General features: G+C 32.4%; 1 long non-coding RNA gene across 1 annotated transcript in view; it reads right to left on the bottom strand.

The window, feature by feature from the left end:
• Window positions 1–230: 230 nt before the first annotated feature.
• The window catches only part of LOC101415197 (uncharacterized), a 48,386-nt gene continuing 42,616 nt past the window's right edge, over window positions 231–6,000 (bottom strand). Inside the window, exon 4 of the long non-coding RNA XR_009188268.2 lies at window positions 231–4,835. This is a non-coding gene — a long non-coding RNA (uncharacterized lncRNA). The remainder of the gene's footprint in view (window positions 4,836–6,000) is intronic.

Genomic DNA, 6,000 nt, shown 5'->3' with positions numbered 1-6,000 from the left:
TTTTATTATTAAAGATATTTTAGAAGACCTCTGAGAGAAAATACTGAGTTAATGCAAATTCTATATAATGTTTTGATAGAGTGGCATTATTTAACCTACCAGCTGAAAGCCATGATGCTAAATATTCATGGGGCTTGTTTTACCAGGAGCAAGTAGTAGGGCAAAAAATGACTAACGGGATTATAAGTGAAGCAAAAGGAAGTGTTTCAGGAAAAATAAATCTTAAAGTATTTGTGGCAGATCGTTTATTGATTATACATAAGATTTTTCTTACAACAAACACATTAAAATAAACATTGTGTAACAGAGTGCTGACACAGGTTATTACAATTTTAACTCTTCGTCTGATATTCCAAAGAAGGGGATCAACAATATTAAACCCATATGGAAAGTACAATCAGATGTAAAATAAAAAGTGGAAGTTATTAACTAATACTATTAATACACAGGTCCCATAATCCACTGTAGTTATCGCACAAGTATCAGAAAGGTACTGAACATGCCTTCATTTGAATACAATTCTAGAGTACTGGATTTCTGAACTAAAATTTCTTTATGACTCATCTATCAATAAATTGACTATATTTTTGTTCAGAATGTTTTTCATCTGGTTAGTGTATATGTGTGTATATGAATGTATGTTTAGGTGAGGGAGGGAGAGAGGTATATGGAAGAATGTTAAATGTATAAAATATTATGCAAGACCAAAATAAATAATGCAAATTTCATTCATGTCAATACCATTCTATTTTCAGCAAGACAGTCATTTACCACAGCATAAATATCAAGGCATTGGTTAAAATTCCAATGAGAGCATATTATAATATTTTCCCCAAAACACAGTTGTAAACTTCCCCAAAGAAGGCTGCTTACTAAGTTTCATGGAGAATCTCAGTTTTGTTAAGACATTTGAAATTTCATTAATAAGTGAGAATAAATATTTCATAACATTAGTAATGTTAACTAATTAGGCTACATCTGACTTCTAAAATATAAGTTATATTTATGTTCTTTTATGTTTATTCATAAGAATATCCCACAGGGAAAAATGTCTATGTTGTAAGCTTTTTTTTTAAGCTTATAACATTTATTTCCCAGCACTTCCCAGCTGTACCACTCCCTTCCCAGCACTTCTTGAAGTAGTGAGCATGAAGTGTATTTAATAAATATTTACAGTGGGAACATCAACATCACTATGGAATTATGATGATGGCCAATTTAGGTCAGGATGTCTTATCAAGTCACCAGCAGAGTATGGATAACTTATGCCTCCCACACCAATGACCTTTAAAAATGGGCTCTTAAGGGATACTCAAGTAAGAAATTTTTAATGATCTTTATATAGAAATATTTCACATGAATTAGCTACCGTAAATGATCAAAATAGCCTCATACTCCCAAAATAATTGGCAAATCCCAGAGGGAGAATAACAGCTATAGAGAACTCTCGTGTATGCATATAATAGGCCAGATGTTTTAAGCATTAACTCGTTAGTCCTTAACAGCCCCATGAGCTGGATATTATTATTCAACATTTTTTTATGAGGAAATTAAGATATAGAGAGTTAACTTGCAGATAATAATACAGGAACTAGCAGAGACAGGATTTGAATGTGGAAGTCTGGCTTCAAAGTCAACTTCTTCAAGCTTCAGGGGTCTTTAAATACAGAGATGTGGTATTTCTCCTCACAGGGTCTCTATGTGTGTATTTCTGAGAATTAACTAATTTGAGATTATCTTTATGTTCATTTATCGTTAAAGTTGTTCAATGATTTAACATGTCAAGCACTGAAGTGTGCTTTAGTGATTGAAATCGGAATTCTACAAAGGAAATGGGGCAAAAGTTACATACGAAGAAATAAACGTTCTTTTTGATTTGAAAATGTTGTGATATCAATGGAATATTTAAAATTGTGTTTCTATTATGACACTATTCTTACAGAAAGTCAAGAGGACTCTTTCGTCTAAGAGCTTTTTGACCCAAAAGCATTCCTATTCATGATGTGTTCCCTCAGAGAGAAACATTACATTATTTTTTACTGTAAACAAAAACAATAAAATGTGAATATTTGGGCATAGCATTTTTTGATTCCTTTGCCAGTGCACACAATTTTAACTGGAAAGTAAAGATGAGAAATCTTATTGTAGTGAAACAAACTAAAATATAATCATCTTCTTTTTCAAGAAATGTCTGTTCATAAAATAATCAGGAAAGTGCTTAGATTAAGATTTAGGTTGGGGAAAAAATGTCATTATCCTTTTTATTTTTGAATTTGCACATCCTAAAAGTAGGAAAAAAATTATCCTTCAGTTTTTAAGGTGAATTTTTAAAGAATTTTTACTTTGATGCTTACATTGATCCTTCTCACTTGCTCTGGAATTCATTGATGATAACAAGCTCAATTTTCCCATAGGAACAGTCTGTAAATATAAGAAAGTGCTATTGGTGGTACTGCATCTTAAAGTAAATTTCTTTGGCTGATACTATCTGAACAAGATACCAATTTACCAAGTTAAAAGTTAATAGTTTCAACATCATTTGCATAGAAATTTCTTCTTGATTTTAAAGGTTGCCAGTCATATTCATTCATTTCTAACATTTATTTATTTATATTCTGGGAGCAGGAGATACAAGATTGAACAAACAGACAAAGTTTATGCTCCAACAGAACTATATTCTAATCACTGGAACTCTGTTAAGCCATTTGAGTAGACCTGAATAAAATAAAGACACTGGCCTTATGGTAATCCAGAGTGTGGAACAGGAAAGGAAAAGTCCTGTGAAGGAGAAGCTTAGTATGTCCAAAGGACAGAGGGAAACCTGGGTGACTGAGTAGCATAAGCTGAGGGGGTGGGAGTTGTAGAAGATAAGCAGGGCAATTTGAAATTGCCATGACTCACATACAACTATAATGAAGAGCAGCCTTTACATTGACAGGTAAGAGACTAACCTTGCAGTCACAGAATCCCTAAATTGTCAATCAATAACTCTTTCCACCAAAAGACACATAAAATCCTACAAAACTCTCACTGCTACATTGTGGTGTTATATGCAGCCATCATACTTAATGTATGACAGGAAACAAAGAGACCAAATGATAAGAGTTTGATGCTTTTGATATCTGTATAATTCTCAGAGAGGAGACATGACTCCGAATATTCCAATATGATATCATTCCAGCACTGCAGTAAATTTTTAACTGATTATCAAGTCTTCACTTTCCTTCCCCTTATATGCTACCATGCACACATTAACTCATTTTAAAGTTTACTTTTGTTAAGACTTACACACTAGTAAATGCAACATATTTTTATAAAATACCACTTTAATGCTAGGAACCATGATAGTAACCACGGCAAACTCTTAATATGTTTTAAAGACTTCTAAACATTCTACATGGAACCACACCATTTCATTCTTACAACAATCCTGTTAAAAATAGAGTTTAAAGCCTGTTCTCATACCTATTTTACAAATGAGGAATCTGAGAAAGAGAGATTGTCATTTTAAGCATAACTCAGTGAATAAGTGTTGGGCTTGGAATCTGAACTAAAAAAATATTTGCCTATAATTATCCTAGCCTAATGTTTCCAACTATTTATTCCTTTCACGTATACTTTCTACCCATGCCCATGTATATACGCATTTAATGATTCTAACTACAATGATCTACAATGTTTTATTCCATTTAAAAACTTATTAAAAATGTCAATGTTAGTATCATTTTCAAAATGATTATTTCAATATCTCTATAATATCATATAATACCTTAGATATACTATTCAATCATTTGAGATGATTCCACCACTAAAAAACATCTCATTTTTGCATGTAGTTATCTTTACATTTTCAGAACATTCAAGATTCTAGAAAGATTATAATGTCTAAAGATACAAACAAATTTAAGGCTCTTAATACATGCCCTGCTTAAGATTTTTATTTCCCTGGTACCTATCATATGTAAAGCTAGATGATAATCAATAACTATATCTCCTATAATTAATCCAAATATAGTCTTTATGCTAAAGCTCATTGATTTCCACAAGCTGGCAGATCCATGAGTATTTTGCCATATGACAACACCGCACTACAGATAGTAAGACATGAAATTGGCATTTAGGAAAGAATAAAATATTAAGCACTTGGAGGCATGAACTATTTCAAGCTGAGAATTTGGTATCTCTTTTAATTGCTCTCACTTTAGGAAAAAATCCACAGGCATACATTTTTAGATTTGATCCTCTCTGTATTTTCAAGATAGCCAGATAAAAATGTAAAGAGCAAAGCAATTCGAGGATCACAAAGTACTAAACAACGTTATTTTTCTGGGAATGATCAATGTGACAATTAACTGGGGCTACTTTATGTACTGCCAGAATTATTGTGTATCACTCAGACCAGTATGTGTCTGAATATCCTGGCAAAAATGTGACAAAAGTGTGCCCCTTGGGTATTTCAAAGTGAATTATTGGTCTTTTCATCATGTTTTATATTTAACATCTAGTGACTCAGGTTAACTGATTATTTTCATGAAATATTATCATATGCACTAAAAATTAAGCATAGTGCTATCAGGAAATTTTGTGATATATGTAACATGAGGTCATGTTTTCCATAAATATTTCTATGCATTCACATTCACATCTTAGATAAAGCCGATTGACAGAATTTCATTAAAGCATCATGAAAAAATATTTACTGAAAGTAAAAATGATTAATAGATAGCAGTTACGTAACACATTGGAACTGATGGTCTTCCAATTAAAAGGAGCTATAAACAAGTCTACTTGAAAATATCTTCATTAATGTCATAGCTCCCTCTATGTTCAAGAGTCTGTAATAGAAGAATAATGTTAATCTTTGAGTAGTTCATGAAACCTGCTTTTTTTCTATGTCAGTTTTTACACATAAAGGTGAAATTAAATTCTTAGCATTTTTATCAGTTGATTTTCTAGCCATGACTTCTAAATCATTTTCAATTGAAAAACTAAGAGAAACCCTTTTTATTTCAAGGGTAAGGGAGCAAAACAACTATTTGAATAATTTTCTTTTAAATACTGTGACAGAGAGGTAATATTTATATATGAAATGGAACAAATGTCTTACAATACCAACTGTACAGCACAAAAATAATTATGCATATACTTACTTCATGGATTATCAATTTGGGCAGCAACCATCTTGTAAAATTTTGTATAAAATAGATATTTTTAGGAGAAAAGGCATCTCTAACCACCTATTGCCACACAAAGGACTATTCAATGAATGTGACTATTTCCCGATAGTGCTAAAAAAATTGTCTAAAAGCTCAAGGTAGTCATTGTCTTTAGAATATTATTTGTGAATTGAAAGTATCAGGAAAAGTGATCTGAACCCATCAAATTCAGCCCCTATTAGACTAAGCAGATATAGAGCACACTTTAAAATCAAGAATGCTTGGAATCAGTAATCTGGCAAAGGTGATGATTCAAAGTCAATATTAAATTATTAGACAGGGCCTGGAAATACAGTGATAAATATATACAGTAGATACAGGATTTACCCTCCATCTCATCTAACTTTACCAAAATAAGTTGGATCTGAATGCCTATTTCATCAAATACATCCCAGACTTTGTCATCAATGACCTTGTTCCTAAATCCTGAGTTTCTAGCTCAGGCAAATCATCTGTGTTTGCTTTCCATTTACAGCCCCTTCCATCAGGTCTTTCCACACTACAATTCATTATGTATGTCACAGGCAGAATGATCTTTCCAAAGCATCAATCCAGATAATAAGCTCCATGAGGGAAAGAACCTGACAGAGACAAATTAACTGTAGCCTTTAGGTTCTCACCCATATGCCAGGGCCTGCCATGCAGTACACAAACCAAACTTTCAATGAATGTTGTTGAATGAGTGAGTGAACAAATAAAAACTCACATGCATCCCCTTTAGTGGCAACACATAAATTTCAGCTTTACTAATGGGACCCAGAAGGCATTGCACAAATCTTGTTCT

Source organism: Dasypus novemcinctus, chromosome 12 (assembly GCF_030445035.2).
Source record: "Dasypus novemcinctus isolate mDasNov1 chromosome 12, mDasNov1.1.hap2, whole genome shotgun sequence".
Taxonomy (NCBI): domain Eukaryota; kingdom Metazoa; phylum Chordata; class Mammalia; order Cingulata; family Dasypodidae; genus Dasypus; species Dasypus novemcinctus.
This window is presented reverse-complemented; position numbering and strand designations above follow the sequence as displayed.